The sequence below is a fragment of the Canis lupus genome, chromosome 15, assembly GCF_011100685.1.
Source record: "Canis lupus familiaris isolate Mischka breed German Shepherd chromosome 15, alternate assembly UU_Cfam_GSD_1.0, whole genome shotgun sequence".
NCBI lineage: Eukaryota > Metazoa > Chordata > Mammalia > Carnivora > Canidae > Canis > Canis lupus.
This window is the reverse complement of record NC_049236.1, coordinates 36,154,854-36,174,100: the sequence shown is the minus strand read 5'-3', so window position 1 is coordinate 36,174,100 and position 19,247 is coordinate 36,154,854. Positions and strand designations below refer to the sequence as shown.

At 42.9% G+C, this 19,247-nt stretch overlaps 2 long non-coding RNA genes across 2 annotated transcripts in view; both read right to left on the bottom strand.

The window, feature by feature from the left end:
* LOC119877038 overlaps positions 1-19,247 on the bottom strand; it is an 84,576-nt gene that overhangs the window by 36,933 nt on the left and 28,396 nt on the right. The gene's annotated exons all lie outside the window — the stretch shown is intronic.
* LOC119877039 overlaps positions 1-19,247 on the bottom strand; it is a 42,045-nt gene that overhangs the window by 21,962 nt on the left and 836 nt on the right. The window contains exon 2 of the long non-coding RNA XR_005370574.1: positions 18,964-19,153. This is a non-coding gene — a long non-coding RNA (uncharacterized LOC119877039). The remainder of the gene's footprint in view (positions 1-18,963; positions 19,154-19,247) is intronic.

Below are 19,247 nucleotides of genomic sequence, written 5' to 3'. Positions count from 1 at the left end.
AAATCTGTGCAACTCTGGGCATGTTACTTAACCTCTCTGAGGTTCATTCATCTCCTCTGTAAATAAGATGGAAGGTGCAGGGTCAGGGGGAAGATGGAACGGTAGGATATGTAGAAAGGGGTGCCTGGCCACCATCAACGCTCAGCAGATGCTTGTTCCTCAGCTTAGTCTCTCATATTTGGCCTGACCCTTCCATGCACACATCCCTACCAAGTCCAAGCCCTCAGTACCTTACAAACTCCTCCTATCTCCTTATTTCACACTGTTTCTCCTGCAGGCATCAAGCTCTTCTTCTGTATCAGACAATCTTTCAAACTAAGAGTCAGCCAGCTACAGCCGTTGGGCCACATCTAGCCTGGCACCTGTTTTTGGACTGTCGACAAACTAAGAAAAGTTTTTACATTTTAAAAATGGTTGAGGGGAAATAGAAGAATATTTCACAATATACTTAAAATCTATTGGAAATTCACATTTCGATGTCCATCAATCAGTGCCTGTGGGCCCACAAACACACTCATCCCTTTCCCTGTTGTCTGTGGCCGTGTTTGTACTACGGTGGCGGGGTAGTGTGACAGATTCTGTATGACCCACAAAGCCACAAAAATTTCCCACCTGACCCTTTATTGACAAAACTGGCAGATCCACATTCTAAGCAGTTTTCAGAATGATGAATCTTAAGTCCTCCCTACTGTGGTATGAAGTCAATATGATCACCGCCCTCATGTTTGCAGTCAAGGAGCATGAGAGGAGAAAGAGAGTCACACACCCCAGGTAACACGGCTTGTAAATCAAGCAGGGATCAAACGCTGCTCTGAAGTGAGAAGGTGACCAGGACGAGTGTAGGCAGCCTCTACACCCTGCTGGGGAGCCTGGCCTCAATGGTTCTCAAGCAGGGAGTCCTGTGATGAAGTGAAACCTTATGGTGATCACTGTGGCCATTTAATTGGAGGAGAGGGGGAATGAGAGGAGTAGCAGAGAGTAGGCTTAATGAATACGGACACTGGAGCTCAGCCCCCCAGGCCTGGTTGCAGGCAGCCGCTTGTCTGTGGGACCCTGGGCGACTTACCCACTTCTCTCTGCCTGATTTCCCCTGCTCTCCCATGCGGAGAATACTAGAATCTAGACTCTCACCTATGGGGTCATTGTGAAGATTGGAACAGAAACTTTTGTCTTCTTAGTCTGTCTTTGAGGCCCATAGCAGCCTCTAGACGTCAACCACGGTTATGCCTATTATTCATTGCAACAAGAAGCTGCTGTTCCCTCTTTTCCAGGCATTATTCCGAGCAATCAAGATACAAAAAGGAAGAAAGACGAAATCATCAGACCTGCCTCCTACATATAAGGAGCACATGGTCCGCTGGCCAGGACGGGACACTAAGTCAGCACCTGGGAGTGGGTCACAGGAGCTATGATGGCCTATCACGGGCAGCAGAGCCAGGAAGCGCCTCACTCTGGCTCTCCCTTCCGCGGCTCAGACTCCTGCTCCTTCCAGAACACACCAGGCGTCCAGCCGGGTTTGCCCCACGCACTCGTGTGAGCCTGAATGGGGAATAATACGAGCACGGGCAGTTGTCCAGCGCCCTGGCATGGAGCTGCGTCTGCAAGCCTGTAAAGTACAAATCAGTCCAGGGTACAAGGCCCCTGGGAGCACCCGGGCCGGAGAATGACTTGGCCACTTCCACCTGCCAAATCACAAAACAACAAATTCACAGGAAGGGCTATTGATGCTGAGAAAGCCTATCAGGCTCCAACCTGGAAACGTATGTTTGTCTTACTACTGTGCCTTTGAGGTACAGCAAGAATCCAGGGCAATTAGGAATTTCGTCATACAATACCAGCATCTCTTGCTTGTCTTAGTTGTTTTTTTTTTTTAACTACCATTTATTAGTTTCTGATTTGTTATTTATAAGTGTACATTTATGTGTGCACGTGAAGCTCTGCATAGAGAAAAAGGTTGGAAAGATACACTAGTGGCTTTCAACTAGGTTGGGGGCAGAGCCACCGGAATGTGAAAGAGGAAAGGAGGGGCTGTTTATTAGTATCGCCTAACTTTCTTTCCCCAAAATCTTCATACTTGCCTTTCCCCCTCCAGCACAGTACTTTCAGCACATGCATATTTTAAAAGCTCCAGAAATAATCCCCATGTATGCCTGTCCTTTCCACTTCCAACATCTGCCTGATTTTGAATCATTAATTTACATCAAACGTTAGCAGTAATTAGATCTGAGTATTGGCATTATAATTTTTAAAAAATTCATCTTTTTGACTTGTTGGTGTTACTAAAATTCTACCATGAACACATAGACTAGCAGTTAAGTGTGTTGCTTCTGGAATCAAACTATTGAAATTCAAACCTAGCCATGGCAGGTCACTGTCCTCAGTGATTTCATCAGTAAGAGGAGAAAAATACTAACAGCTATCAAATTGAGTTGTTGTGAGAAGCAAACGGCTTAATATAGTTCTTAAAACAGCACCTGGCACCTATGCTATTCAGTGTGTTAATAAGCACCATTATTAAAACATAAGAAAAAATTAACAATACACTTTTTAAAAAGATTTTATTTATTTATTCATGAGAGACACAAAGAGAGAGAGAGAGGCAGAGACACAGGTAGAGGGAGAAGCAGGCCCCACACAGGGAGCCCGACGTGGGACTCGATCCCAGGTCTCCGGGATCAGGCCCTAGGCTGAAGAAGGCTCTAAACCACTGAGCCACCCCGGCTGCCCAACAATACTTTTTTTTATTTAAAACATTATTTTAATTTTTTGAGTAGGCTCCATGCCCAGTGTGGGGCTCACACTCATGACCCTGAGATCAAGAGTCATAAGCTTGGGACACCTGGGTGGCTCAGCAGTTGAGTGTCTGCCTTCAGCTCAGGACATGATCCTGAAGACCTAGGACTGAGTCCCACATCAGGTTCCTCGCAGGGAGCCTGCTTCTCCTTCTGCCTGTGTCTCTGCCTCTCTCTCTCTCTCTCTCTCTCTCTCTCTCTGTCTCTCATGAATAAATAAAACCTTTTAAACAAAAAAGAATCACTTGCTTTACCACTTGAATCAGTCAGGCACCCCAGCAATACATTTTCTTTTAAGTAGGCTCCATGCCCAATGCAGGGCTTGAACTCACAACTCTGAAGTCAAGACCTGAGCTGAGATCAAGAGTCAGATGCTATACAGACTGAGCCAGCCAGGCACCCCCCTCCCCGCCCCCGCAATACATTCTTAAATTATAGAAACTTAGTAAAATAAAAAACACAAAGAAGGGAAAATAAAGAATCCATGATGCTGGCATGTTTCTGAATACTATGGATGTTGGAGGGCAAGCCCATGTTCTATTCTTTCCATCTGTGAAATGGGAAGATAATAGACTCTACTGGGAGGGGAATACAGAGAGCTGTGAAAGGGATCTGTAAACTTCAAGTGGAATTAAAAAGTGAGGGATGGTTATTATTAGGAGTAGGATTACCACAGCATAAAAGAAAAGCCACATTGGCTGCAGGTCCTGAAGGCTGACAACAGCAGGAAGGAGATGGCTGGGCTTCCGCTTCCATCTCATTGGTTCCAGCACAGAAACCCCACCCTGGCTGGAAAGAGAAGATTGGGCCTTGTTGAAAGGTACCCCGACTATTCTCTTTTTTTTGTCAGATGTTAAAGGGTCCTCTCGGCTTCATATATGCATTTTTCCTTCTTCCTTTTCAATTCATTTTGCCTTTGACACCTCTGTATCATTACTTATTAGCAAGCTGCAGGCAATTTAATAGCTAATTTTCATTGATGCCAGGCTCTGTTCTAAGAGTTACTGTAGTAACTCATTTATCCTCCAAGCAACTGTTGGAGATACTTTTTTATTACCTCTGTTTTCCAGAGGAGGAAACTGAGGCATGGAAAAATTAAACAACCGGTATAGTCTGCAGGAAGTAGATCTAAGATTCAAACTCTTGCCGTCTGGCTGCAGACTGTTGATGCTCTTAGTCACTAGACCAGAACTCCTTTTAGACTTGATGACAATCAAGACAATTAGGGCAGAAGAGGCTCCAGGAAGACTACTCTACTGCAGTCCTCTCAGATCTCGAGTGACTACCCTGTGCAGAGGATTTGCTGAGACTGGGATATCTCAGAGCCCATATCTGCCCACTGACCTTGACCCCGAGAACCTTTCTGGGTCCACTAGCACTGGGGGAACCAGGAGAGGGGTCCGGGTGATCTGACTCCACAGCCCGTTCTGCTCATCATGAACCTAAACTGTCTTGAAAGGAGCGCAAATTGGTAAAGGGTTTTCAGAAACAAATGCTGAAGCAGGCTGCTGGTATTTGTGGAGACTCCACATTCAGGATCAGTTTCTATTTCATGCTTCAGGCAACTGGCAAATACGACTGCAAACACTCCAGTGTCCAGAAGCAAGTTGCCAAAGACCCTCTGTTTGAGGAAGCACACCCGGCCCTCACTGCTGGGGGAGCGGCCGAGACCATTTGATGCCAGGTGATGTCTGCTGCTCTGACAGTTCCTGGAATCCATTCCTCCAGGAGTTTGGACAACATATGCTCTGACGGTGGCCTTTCCTCTCCCAGAACATGATGTCACTCTCCAACCCTAAGCCTCAAATGGTTTGCAGATTTTCTGGGGTGACTATTTCCTGTGTTCTGAGATCCCAGGTGGTGAAAGCATTCTCCTTGAGAACTGTGGACAGCGTTTACATGGAAAGCTGCTTACATCAATTAGGACATGGCTGGTGGCAAGGAACAGAAAACACAGCCCGAGCTCAATACACAATAAAAGGGAATTTATTAGCTCATGTAACCGGATGGTCTCTGGAGAGATTTCAGATCAGGATGGATAGAGTGACTCAAATGTGTCACAAAGGACCCAGCTTTCTTTCTACCTCTTCTGTTTTCTTGATGTCAGGTTCATCCCAGGGTGGGTTCCCCTCAGAGGAGCATGAGGACTCCTGGAAGCCTCTGGGAGCATGCTTCCTTGCCCATTTCTAGTGGAAAGAGTAGCTGTCCCAAACCATTAAATGCAAGTCCTGGGCCTCTGATGGGGTCGTCTAAGGTCCAATGCCCACCCCTGAACCAACCACCATGGCCATAAGCAGACCGCAATTGTTTTCTTTTTTTTAAATTGGGGTGCATGTGCATGTGTGTGTGTGCACGTGTTTTAACTGAAACACGCTACTGTCTTGCTTCCATGAGTGGCTGCAGCCATGGGAAAAGGGGAGGGGAACTGGTCCTGACCAGGTGGGGTCACATCCACAACATTCCCCTCACACATAGAACTAAACAGAGGAGCACAGTCACTACCATGGTTGGAGGGTTAGAGGTCGGCAGTACAGGGCCAAGGAGGAGTGAGCAGGGAGCAGGACTATCATGAAAATACACAGAGCCTCCATAAACTGTGGGGCCTAGGGGACACTGGGAATGCTTTGACCCAAGAGAAATCAGATCCAAAGTGGTGTAAGAAAACAAAACCAACACCAAAGGTGGCTTAGGAAGGCAAGAGCCTTCAGGGATGAAAGGAAGAAGAAGGTCCATGGGGTGGGGTTGGGTGCTGTTGGTCAGCTGAGGTGAAGAGGTGGCCCTCCTGCTGCTGGAATGCCCTTAACCCCTCAGGTCTAGGGAGAACTAGCCCTGGCAGGCAGGTCTGGGGCTGTTGGTGCTCCAGGCCGGAGGCTAGACGGGGCTCACAAAGGCTGCCCCTCCAGGGACAAAGGGTGCTGCCCCCCGCTCTTCTGCAGGGTGCCTGGGTCCCTGACCTTCTCCTGACAATTTACTTGTAATTCATGCTTGATCTCCATCAGCTTCTTCTGGATGATATCCTAGGAGCTGGCATAGATCATCCTGCCCTTAGAGAGTAAAGACTGAGGGATCCAGAGGGTAAACAAAAGGCCCCCCTTCTTGCACTCCTGTATCTCCTCATTTACATCAGAGAGGACATAGTGACAGTCCTTGATCATCAATGTCTTGACAAAGGTGACACAAGGGTTGTTGCCTGCCTGGCCCACATCACCAGGAACTCCTGGCCCTCCTCCCTGAGGACCTTCTTATCCTCCTGGAGGTCTCAGAGCACCACCTTCTTGTGCTTCTTTACCTCCTTTGGCATTGATGGCTTGTGCACTTGCATATCAGGAAACCCTTGATACCATTAGAGACAGTCACAGCAGAGACTGTGTTTCTGGAAGTGAAGAGGAGATGGCAAGGAGAGCCAAAGAAGGCAGGAGCCACTGCACTGCCACCAGGACCCCTCAGGCCAGGATTGTTTTCAGTTGGTCCATCGACCCCTAGATCTAGAAAGTGAGCACCATGTCCACCCTAGTACATTGTTCCTTTGATTTCTCATGGGTTTTTCTGGAGTCACTAAAAATACCAAATATGGTTCAATAAACCAACATAGTAAATGGCAACTAGTCTTCTGGTTGGCCAAGTCAGAAACCTTGGAATCATTCTTGACTCCTTCATTTCTTTCAGCCAGCCGTGTCCAGTTTATCATCAAACCCTATCAGCTCCACTAGGAAATACAGCAAGAATCTGACACCTTCTCACTTTGTCCACAGTGTCGCCCTGGTCTAAGCTGTCCTCATCTTCCATCAAACTACAGCAAGAGCCTCCCACTTGTCCCCTGCTTGCTCCTCTGTTATCTCATCTACAGGGAAGCCAGAGTAATCCTTTTAAAAAGTAAGCCATATCACATCACCTCTCACCCCAAAAGCCCCTGGTGGCTCCCCCTCACTCCAAAGAAAAGTCAAAAGACATAACAAGTGGCCTAGGAAGCCCTACCTGTTCTAGCTCATTACTTCTTCAATTTCACCTCCTACTAGTTTCCCATTGCTGATTCTGCTTCAGCCAGACTGGCTTCTTGCTGTAGCCCCAAAATATCAAGTATGCCCTGCCTTCAGACCTTGTACTGAACACCTTTCTGCCCAATATCTTTTTAGCTAATTCCCTTTCTTCAAAAGTAATGTTATCAGAAAGATGTTGTGTGACCACCTGTGTGCAGACATACCTAGTCCATCTAGAAGCCAGTGACATTGATTTTCATAGCACTTGCCACTACCTAAAATATTTAAGTATCTGTTTACATATCATTTGTCTCTGCTAGAACAAAAGTTCTATAAGTTCATTTATGACATATCCCCCAATATCTAAAACAGTGAAGGCATTCAATAAATAGTTACAGAGAATGAATGAAAGATTTTAAAAAAATAATACGCAAAAGAGGAAATGGCTAACAACAGATGAAAAAAATGTTCAGCCTTTCCTATACACAAAGAAATTAGCCAATTCTTTGTTGGCCTCAGCAAGATTTTGGCCTCTTAAATTGGCTAGAACAATCAAATAATAAATCTATGACTGTTGATAACAGTGAATTGGTATTTTCATGTATTATTGGCAACCATCTCACTGAATCACTAAATAGATAATTGTTTGGTATCTGCTCTATACCAACCATTGTGCAATTTTCCTGGATATACCATAACCCATAATGAAAGCCAAAGTCTGTGTATTAGTCAGGATTGAATAGATTGGCTGTGGTAACAAATTAACTCTGGAATCCTACCAGTTTGCCATAACAAATGTTGGCTTCTTGTTCACTCAACATACCTTCCTCAGATTGGTAGAGGTGAGGTTTACCTCTTCCTTCCCCTCACATTTCTTTGGCCAGAAATAGTCACATCACATGGCCCTACCCTACTCCCACCCAAGGAGACTAAGGAGCGAAGTCCTCTGCCTGCCCGAAAGGAGTGAAGCGACAGATGTTGGTAAACGCCAATGATGTCTACCACAGTCCTGATCAAGAAATCTCAGCACCTACTGAAATAACCTAAAGCATATTAAAAGCTACATTAAGGAAGATGTTCAATAATGTCTTATTTACTATTTTGACAGATTGAGAGAATCTTAAAATGTTGAATAATGAGGAAATAAAGAATGGAATTATAGTTTGTCCGGGTACAATAGATTATTACACAGTCATAAAAATGATGGTTAATGTATAATTATTGTAAAATAGAAAATAAAACTTGGGAAATGAATACTGTAATTATATCATTAAAATATGCCTAATGAAAAGTATTCTTTAAAAATACAGATGTAATCATTCAATAAATATTCATTCAACAAAACCTCCTAGATGGTAGGCCCTGCAGATTCAGAGATAAAACACAGTGTGTCAGACCTAGAGGTGCTACAGCCGTGTAAGATTTAGGATGGATTAAAAGAAACCCCTGCCTAAAATCAGAACAGTGAGTCTAATAATTTTATAGATTCACATAGGGTAGACTTTTATTCCATTTTGACTTGAATCATGAAGGGAATTAGAGACAATGAATCATCACTCACTCAACAGATAGTTACCAAACATGCACTAAGTGGGTGGCCAAGATGATCGAGATGCCAGACCATGCTTCTGACTTCAGAGGGTTTACACTCTAACTGGAATCCTACATGTCAGACCACCCTGGCCCTTGCTGGCCTCAGCTTCTGTCCTGTAGAGCTTCTCTAGGTAATGCTCCACATCAGACCTGGGAAAATTCCTGGTACTTAAAATAATGTCTGGCACATAGTTGGTGTCCTGTAAATTCTGGTGTTTTCCCAAAACCTATTCTACATATGGGCTCCCCACCTAGGTTGATGACATCAATGTCCTTCATTGCTCAGGTCAAAAATGTGGAGTCAGGGATACCTGAGTGGCTTAGCGGTTGAGTGTCTGCCTTCAGCTCAGGGTGTGATTCTGGGGTCCTGGGATCGAATCCCACATCAGGCTCCCTGTGAGGAGCCTGTTTCTCCCTCCGCCTGGGTCTCTGCCTCTCTGTGTGTCTCTCATGAATAAATAAATAAAATCCTTAAAAAAATGTGGACTTGGGGATCCTGGGTGGTTCAGCAGTTTCGCGCCTGCCTTTGACCCAGGGTACGATCCTGGAGTCCCGGGATCGAGTCCTGCGTCGGGCTCCTGGCATGGAACCTGCTTCTCCCTCTGCCTGTGTCTCTCTGCCTCTCTCTCTCTCTCTCTCTCTCTCTCTATGTCTATGTCCATCATAAATAAATAAAAATAAATCTTTAAAAAAATGTGGACTTATTCTTGACTCCCCTCTTTCTCTCACACTCCATGTCAAATCTGTCAAAAAGTCCTATAAGGTCCCACCTTCAAAAAATATTCCAGAATCAGACCACTTCTCGTTCCCTCCATGCTACCATCCCAATCTAAGCCACCACCATCTTCTGCTCTTTACTTCATTGTATTCTCTGAATGTTTGTGTCTCCCTCGAATTCATTTTGAAACATAATCCCCAGTGTGATGGTACTAAAAGGTGGGGCCTTTGGAGGTTATTACATCATGAGGTCTCCACCCCCATGAGTGGGATTAGTGCCCTTAAAAAAGAGGCCCCTTCCACCATGTGAGGTGACAGCCAAAGGACAGTCATCACCAGACACCAAGTCCACTAGCACTGTGATCTTGGCTTCCAGGACTGTGAGAAATAAATGTTTATTATTTATAAGTCCCCCAGTTTAGGGTATTTTTGTTACAGCAACCTGGACAAGCAAAGATGCTGCAGTAACCTCCTAACTGGCCTCCTGGTTCTACTCTCACCCCCTATAGTCTATTCTCCTCACACCAGTCAGTGAGAGCTGATTAATCTTAAGTCTGATCATGATATTTCTCTGTTTAAGTCTCCTCAGACTGCTCTGCTCTGGAGTCAACATCATAGTCCTTATAGTGGCCTTTGTGGTCTTTCCTCAGAAGCTCTTGACCCTGTCAGACTCAAAGGCTCCTTTAGCAGCAAATATTGCATAACACATCCTTTACAGTCCAGAAATGGAATTTAAGGATAATATGACCTCCCTCCACACACAGCTTTTAAAAAGGAAAACCGCATAATGTCCCATCTAAAATACAAAGCAGAAGTTTAAAAAAAGTAATCTGTAATCAAATATGTATTTCAACATGGAAACATCTAGACATGACTATGCTTGAACAAATACAGCTCCATGAGTTTCAGAAACACCATCGAATGGTGCCACCCTAGTGAAAACCACTGACCTTCACCCTCTGATCTGCTTTCCCTTCTCTAACCTCACATTAATCATCTTGTTCTTCTCTCACTCTGTTCCAGGCCTGCTTCGCTTCCCTATGTTTCCAGATGGCCAGGCACTGTTCCTGCCTGGGGAGGAACAGAATGCAATGGCATTATTCTGTCAGGGAGACCCATGGCTCATTCCCCTACAGCCTCAGCTCTTTCCTCAGGTGTCCATTTCTCAGTGAGGCCAAACCTGACCACCCTCTTTAAAATACCAGCCCTCCTCCCCAGGTGGGACTTCCTGTCACCCCTCCCTGCTTAGTTTTCTCCCTGCCACTTATCTGACATGCTGGGTATTTTAAAAATATGCTATTGTCTGCATCTGTTCCACAAGGTCATAGGTTTCTATTCCACTGAGTCCTTGTTATATCTATACATGCGTGGCTGGAACATAGTGGGTGTGCGATAAATACTTGTTGAATGCATGAAAACAATGAATGGAGGTATATATTGAGCAATTGAACAGATTGCTACAGACATCTAGCAACGTGGCATTACTCCTGAAACACTTGCCTCCATGTCCCTATATCTCGCTCCTCCCCAAAACTTCTCTCTTCCATCCTTATTGCTTTCCTCTCTGGATCCTCTCTCTATTTCCAGTCTGATGCTTGGTCTAGCTTCCTCCAACCTCGGTAGCACATCTGGCTTACAGATCCATCTCACTCCTAGATCCAATCACATTGTGACACCTTCCTGGCAATACCCATCTTGTCTGCCTCCCCTCTACCTTCCCGAACAGTCCATCACTTTGTCTGCAAATGCACTGCCTCTGATATGCTTGTCAAACTCCTCCTATCCTTTGAGGATAGGTTCAAATTCCTTCTTCTTCCTCAAGGACACCTGATCCACCAACCAGAAGTCAGCTTCATGTCCCAGAGACCTCATAATGATTTGTAACTGTTCCAGACCCCAATACATCCTCTGCTGTAAAAAGCCATTGTGTTCACTTTAAGCCTCCTGCTAGTTTAAATTAAGTACAGAGAGTAAGTTTATTCATCTCTTGCTTCTCCCCTGGTACATGGTAGATGGGCAATGAATATTAAATGAGATCATTTATGTCAAACCCTTCATATAGCTCCTGGCACAGTGAATGCTCCATCAGTGCTGGCTGCTAATACTGCTTAGTACACAAAGGAGGCAGAGTTCAGTCCCACCCAGAGGACAGCGACAACCCATGAGGCTGGTTAGGTGGATTTTGAGACCCTGTGTTATGTCTGAGTCCTTGTTTCTCACTCCCTGTGCCTCTTCCCATCCCAGCAGGTACCCCATGTTCTCGGGTCCCTCCAGCTCTCCGACAGCAATGGACAGCTCCTGAGCCAGGCTCACCACATCCCCTCCCACGGGCCTGAGATGTCTTCCTTTTTGCCTGTCCCAGCTGCTTGCAAGGCTGCTTGTAAATATAACCCACAGATAGGGGAGATGGTACTTAAAGCCTCCGGGCCAACCCTCAACCAACATGGGTGAGAGTTATTGGAAAAATGCCCCAGCCTCCTTGACTCACAGAGGGGCTATTCTGAAGCATGTCCTCCATGGTTTCCCAGGAGAACTCCCTGGGATTGAGTCCCTGTTGCCCCTGACAATAACCTATTTCTTGGGTTTTCTCTCTTCCCTGACTTACCTCTCCCCCTTCCTTAATTGTGCTTTTTGGGATCATATTCCAAAACTACAGCATTTAAATCCTGCTCTAGAAGAAAATATCATAAGTCAAGGGTGCCTACCCCTTTACTCTGACAAAGCCCTAAATGCTCCCCATCCTGACACTACTTCCCTACGACCCACTAGCACAAGCTCTCTGGCACCAGACAATCCTTGGGTTATCTGTGGAGACAAAAACTGGAGGGAGGAGGTACATGTCAATTTTACTCTAAGTTTGCTTCTACCCTTATAGAAAATGTGCCCAGGAAATGGATGCTGTGACCCACCATTTAAAAACAAACTCCTTATTCTTGCTCTCAGATGTGATCAAGCACTCAGATCTCTATAAGGACACATTCTACCTTGTTGAGACCAACATGTTATAAAAACACAATGAACTTACTGTTTATGGCTCAATTTTTTGCTTTTGTTTTTATACTGTATACGTTTATCAACGAGGCCCTCAATTATTCACCAAAGCCTGGTCCCTCTTCTCCCAGAGTATATGACTAGATTATAGCCTCAGCCTCCTTTGCACTACAGATGGAATGACGGAATTCTGGCCAATGGAATGTGACAACTTATGTGTACCATCTCCAGGCCTGCCCATTAAAACCCTCCAATAGATGATCCTCTGTGTCTTCACTTATCTGTTGTCTGGAAGCAAAAGACTCCATGGCCCCAGGTTATAGCAGAAGTCAAGGTGGCAGTACCTTGAGCCCTAAATCACCATGTGGAAGGTGCCGACACTGGCTTGGCTCTGAGAAGAAATAACTACTATTGTCTTAAGCTGAAATTTCACGGTTTGTTGTAGCATCTAGTGTTATACCAAGTAATATGAAAATTGGTACCTAGAAGTGGAGTGCTGCTATAACCCAAACCTAAAATAATACAGTATTGGCTTAGCAGTTGAGTGGTAATTAGTGAGGAAAGTGATATAAGAAGCTGGAAAGAAAGAAACTTATTTCATAAAGCGGCAAACATCTGGTACAACTGTTGCTTTCAATGGCAGACAAGCCTACTAAGCCTGTGGTCCCAGGGGAAGTGGTTGGAAAGAGTCAGAATAATAGCATATGTTGACTTTTCCCAGGTTAAGGACCAGGGTGAGGTGATTGTGACACTTAGGGCACAGAATTAAGGAGGTAGCTGCTTGCACAATTCTTCTCTTAGCGAGAATTACAAGAAAGAGATGAGTTCAGGAAAGATTGGCTTGTTTGCAAACAGATATGAAAGAGGCTACAGAGTCCAGAAACTAGCTCTCAGAGGTTAGAAAAGCCTACTCATTTTGGATCCCAAATAGTAAACAATCTATTTGAACAACAAAAGCCTCTTCTGACTTAGGTCTACTAACAAAGACCTGATTAAGGACCCTATTATTTCAGGTAGTCTCAAAACAGTTACTCTTTTTTTTTTTTTAAGATTTTATTTATTTATTCATCTGCATATTCATGCAGAGACAGAGAGAGAGAGAGAGAGGCAGAGACACAAGCAGAGGGAGAAGCAGGCTCCACGCAGAGACCCTGACATGGGACTCGATCCAGGGTCTCCAGGATCACACCCTGGGCTGCAGGCGACACTAAACCGCTGTGCCACTGGGGCTGCCCAAGACAGCTACTCTTAAGAGAGAGAAGTATGAGGGGGCTTAAGAAATATGTATAGGAAAAACCTTTGGGAATGAACTTTTGCTCATGGGACTGCTAGGAGGCAAAGATGAGCACATTCTGAATTTTTAGGGAATTATATTGCCAAAGAAAAAAAACGAGCCTAGATCTAAAAGGCCTTTGATAGTTTGAATCTTGAATGAACCTTTGAGTCTCCAAATTTGCACAAGCAGGAAGTGGGCTTCAGAAGCTATGTAGCCCTCTAAGAGGAACAGGCTCACCAACACCCACCTCATGGGTTCATGGGTGGTCATGGAGGATAACAGTTAAGGAAGAACTTCCAGAGAGCAGAGAGGACTACAGAAAGCAAAGGACAGGGAGTTCTTCCCAGAAAGGAAAACCAGGCTGTAATAAGGAGGGAGGAACCAAGGAACTCACTTGGACTCCTAGGACAGGGTCATAGCACAATATCTTCCCATTGGTACTTCACCATTGTCAGGTATTAGCATTGCTGTGTGTCTCCATCACCTCTTTCTAAATGGGCACAGCTATTACTTTATCCCATCTTTGCCCATCACTTTATATTGGATATGGGACATGGCAGCTGGTCCTTTTAGTTCAGAAGTCAATGGACAACAAGGAAAACACCCTATCCTGATGGAAAAGGCCAGACATCACCCAGAAATTCAGGATTTTTAGCTAAATACAGTAACCATAAAGGGAATTGGGTTGTTTCTTTTGGGAAGAGAATGAGTGTGTTGTTTGTGTGCAAAGAAAGGTTATTGAAGGAGGTCATTTGGTCATCAAAGGATGGACTGTGGCAAAATCTGTGTGTTCACTAAAATCATTTCCTCTTTTATCTGGAAAGACAGCTAGAATACATTTCTTTAAAAAAAAAAAAAAAAGATTTTCTTTTTAAGTAATCTCCATACCCAACATGGGGCTCAAACTTACAACCCCAAATCAAGAGTCACATGCTCCATCGACTGAGCCAGCCAAGCACTCATAGACTGTATTTCTTAACAACACTTTCAATTACATAAGGCTATGTGTCTGGGTTCTGGCAAATGGCATGAGCAGATGTCTACTGCCTTCAGGCCTCACCCATTAAAAACTTCCAACAGATAATCCTCTGTTTTTATTCTTCATTTGTCAGAAGAGAAGGATTTTGAGGCTCAAAGGTATAGGAAAACTACAAAATGAAAAGAGTCTGGGTCCCTAAACTTTCTACCAAACATCTGCAAATGAGTTACACGTGCAATGAGAAATAATCATTTATTTAATTGAGTCAATAAAATTTTATGGTTTATTTGTTACAGCAACTATCATTGTCCTCATACAACGTACTTACAGGTTTGTTATCAGGACTGAATGAGTTAATGTGAAAAATGGTGCCTAGTGCCTGATATGTGAAAAGGGGTGCTCTGTAAGTATTGTCTACTCTTATTTGTTTGAGAACAGGCAAAAATCTGTCATGAACTCTGGCTTGGCAGAAAGCAGCAGCAGCAATGGAAAACAACATAAACTCAGGATAATATTCCCAGCTTTAATTGGAAAGTCTTGAAGCCTGTAAGAGCCAGACCCTAATCCTGGGGCACACTTGGGAATTTATAATACCTCTTCTAATCCACTTCCTGAGCCAACCCTAAATTCCATTCTTTAGTGCCACATAAGTTTGAAAGCCAAAAAATTATTTACTTTAGAGTCTCTCAAACAAAACCCAGGACAATGTGTGTTTATGCAAATATCCAGGTAACTTTAAGAGCTTTGCTTCATAGAACTAAAAGAAAGGTAGAGATTTTCAGTACAATAGCCTACCACTGGAGCAGAAAATGGAGATGTGTTTCTACCCAGCCAAAAGCATGGCTGCAGAACCAGCTGAGTCTGGTCTACCAATCTAAGGTTAAAAAAAGAAAGAAAAGGGGGAATAAAAAACCCCGTGAGGCATACCATAATTTCTTTGACCACATTCTAAAAGGAAAGTCAATTACAGACACCTTTCACTTACCTCCTGAAACATGTTTTTAAAAGTAAATCTTGCTATTTTATATCAGACTTTGTAGCTTTGTGATATTCTGAGAAGTTTCATTTCATTTAGTTTGACACATACTTATTAAGGGTCTAGTATGTGCTTGGCTTCTTTTAGCATATTTGGTTCTGCAAAACATCACGGTAATTACAGAATGTGTTCTTTTTTGTATACAATATGCTTACTAGTATCATAAGGAATGCTACATACCAAGTGAACTATTACAAAAAGAAAACATTTTGGACTTAGAAAATAAGAATAATACTAGAATCCTGTGCTCTTATTAATCAATGGCAAAGTTGAAGATGGAAAAGTTACTCTTGTATTCTAGGTAGAAAAAGGAGGGTCAATTCATATAGCAGTTTGTGGATCTAAAATTATTTAAATACTCTGACCCCAACGTGTTGGCTTACAAACTCCAAGCCTATAAAAGACAAGATTGTTGTTAGCAACCGATGCCTTCTTAGGTCTTTGGGCGATGTGTCCTAACTCACCCAGCTATCACCTCTGATCAGATTGATTGATTGATTGATTGATTGATTTATCTATCTCTCCAGCAGGGATTTCAAGGTCAGTGATGACCACCACTTTAGAATGTCATGACCCCTTGACTTTCCACAATGCTCCCCTTTCCAATTCAAAGTCCTGGGTAACTGCCAAGGTCACTCATCATCCTGCCTTCTGTTTAGGTTTCAGAAATACAAATGATGCAATCTTTTGCAACATAATTGAATGACAAAAGATGGTTAGCCTTATTATATAAGGAACTCCTACTGACCAATAAGAAAATGCAAATATTCTAAAAACATATATAAGATACAAATGGCAAATTCACAAGTATACTTAGCCAATAAAGATCCAAAAAACTTGACTTAATTAGTAATCACATTAATATAAATTAAAATATCAAATTTCTTTCTCCAAACAAAAAGAAAAATTTAGACGAGCAAAATAGTAGCATATGGGAATTCAGAAATGGACAGTTTCATACATGCTGGGAGAAAAATAAATTAGCATATTTCTAGAAGTCAAGGTGCATTTACAAGGCAAATAAACTATATATGTCTTTTTTATTTTAACTTTTAAGATTTTTTTTTAAATTCCAGTATAGTTAACATACAGAGTTATATTAGTTTCAGGTATACAGTATAGTGATTCAACAATTCTACACATTACTCGGTACTCATCAAGAGAAGTATACTCTTAATCCCCTTTACATGTTTCATCTATCTCCCCATCCACCTCCCCTCTGGTAATCATAATTGTTCTCTATGGTTTAGAGTCTATTTTTAAAAACTGTATATGTTTTTGACACACTATTTCTTCATCTAAGAATTTTTTTCTGGGATGCCTGGGTGATTCAGTGGTTGAGTGTCTACCTTCAGCTCATGGTGTGATGCTGGGGTCCTGGGATTAAGTCCTGCATCGCGCTCCCCACAGGGAGCCTGCTTCTCCCTCTGCCTGTGTCTCTGCCTCTCTCTGTGTCTCTCATGAATAAATAAATAAAATCTTCTTTAAAAAGTTTTTTCTAGGAAATAATCATAGATACGATAAAACTTTAGTAGAAAGAGGGTCAATGCAGAATTAACATTATGAATGACTAGAAATACAAAATATAACAAGATAAGATCAGGCAAATAAAGTAGGCTATGCCATTTTTTAAAAAATAACTTATTTATTTATATCTATATAAATCTATATATAGAGAGAGTGCATGTGCACACGAGTGAAACAAGGGACAGAGGGAGAGAATCCCAAGCAGACTCCCCCCTGAGTGAGAAGCCTGATGCAGGTCTCTATCTCAGGACCCTGAGATCATGACCTGAGCTGATATGAAGAATCAGACACTTTGACGGTTTGTATGACCTAGACTCCCTATAACATTTTTATAGAGCACCGTGTAACCACTCAAAATAATGTTGTACAAGGATACCTAGTGACCAGAAAGATATTCACACATATTGTTAAGGGGGAGAGAAAGCAGAGTATCAAGAAATACACACAGAAGCATCTGATTTGTGTGCACACAAGCATCTGCTTGTGGCTATGCGTGTGTTTCAAGCTGTATCTATATCTGTGGGTCTATGATCATCTTTATATACAGATTCAGAAGGATGTTTCCTCAAAAGTTATGTGGATCTTGTGGGTACTAGGAGTTGGTTTATTGACGTTATTTTATTTGATCCCAACAACAATCCTATGAATTAGGTTCTATTTTCTCCTCTTTTGCTGTGATAGAAACCAAGACGTAGGGAGGTTGAGAAGCTTCCCAAGTTTCTTACTTACACAGCCCTTACTTACACAGGGCTGAACTCAAACAGTCTGACTTTAAAAACCTACAGTGTTTTTATTAAGGACAATGTAGTCAGTTATCTGTGATGTTAAATTTATTCAACATAAATAATAGTACTTTTTAAAGAGATTAGATCCTTCTTGCTTTTTTGAGATGAACATAACCGTTGCGCAATGAAAAGATAAGATTGTAAACAGTTACCGTTTTCTTTTTTAATGGTCTTAGGACATTTAAAAGTTGATAACCTGGTATCAATTCTCCCATTTTATTTTTAATTACACTAGTCCTAGAATTTAAAAGTTAAAAAGCCATGGATGACTGAGGGAGCAGCGTCTGCAAACCTCATAAAACTACATGTAAAAACATGATTATATTGATTACATGCTTTCTTCCGGTGAGAGGCCCATGGCTTCCTGGCTAATTCTTGGAATCATCCTGACTGAGAGATTAAGAGCTTCTATTTGATTGTTTCCCCCTTTATTATCCAACACACACCTTCACCAGGCCATGGGATCACATCCCCTTTCCCTTTTCAAGATTTTATTATTTCTTCCCAAGAAATGGAGGCAGTGGAGGGAGGGAGGGAGGGAGGGAGGGAGGGAGGGAGGGAGGGAGGGAGAGAAAGAGAGAGGCAGAGACATAGGCAGAGGGAGATGCAGGAAGCCCAATGTGGGACTCAATCCCAGGACCCCGGGATTACAACCTGGGCCAAAGGCAGATGCTCAACCACTGAGCCACCCAAGTGCCCTCCTCCTCATTTTCTGAGACCATCCTTCGTGAACTACCTTTTACCTTCTCTCCTCTCCTATTTCTTCTCTTTACATTTTCAATCTCTTTCTCTATTCTGGTGCCTTCTCATTCTCCTACAAATATGCCCTAATCTCCTTAACTCTAAAAACAACTCTTCCCTGAGACCCTGCTTATCCCTTAAACTGTCATTCATCTCTTCATTCATACAACATACTGAGTATCTACTCTATGTCAGCCACTGGAAATAGAGATGAACAAGACAAAGTCTCTGACCTTATAGAACTTCATTTTTAGAAGAAGATAAGAAATGCCTTATCAGTTAAGAATATTTTCAATTACAAGAATTAGACACCTCACTTACAATGGCTTAAACCCTTCTCTATGACACAAGGTCCAAAGGTATGGTGATTGCTGGTATCCGTTGCCATCAAGGACCCAAGGACTTTTTTCTGGATTTCTGCTCTGGTATCTTTAATATGTTGACTTTTTGCTATTATGTTTGTCACTCATAGTCCCAAGGGGGCCATGGCAGTGCCAGAATTCCACTTTCAGCATAGAAAGAAGGAAACAATAGAACAATAGTGTCTACCTTTTTTGTGAGGAAAGCAAAAGCCTCCTCCAAAACACATGAGAAGACGGACTTCCTTCTGTTTCATTGACAGGATGGTGACTGGAGAAAACAGGCATCTGGCATTCTTGCTTTTGCTTGCAAACAGCAGGTAAGAAGGAGGCTGAGAATGGCTGTGGGTTAGCCCAGCAACGGTGCTCAAAACACATAACTGAACAAATAAATAAAATAAAATAAAAGAGTAGAAAGGATATAACTTCCTGCTCCTTAAGTATGGGTTGTGCATACTGACTTCCTTCTAAAGA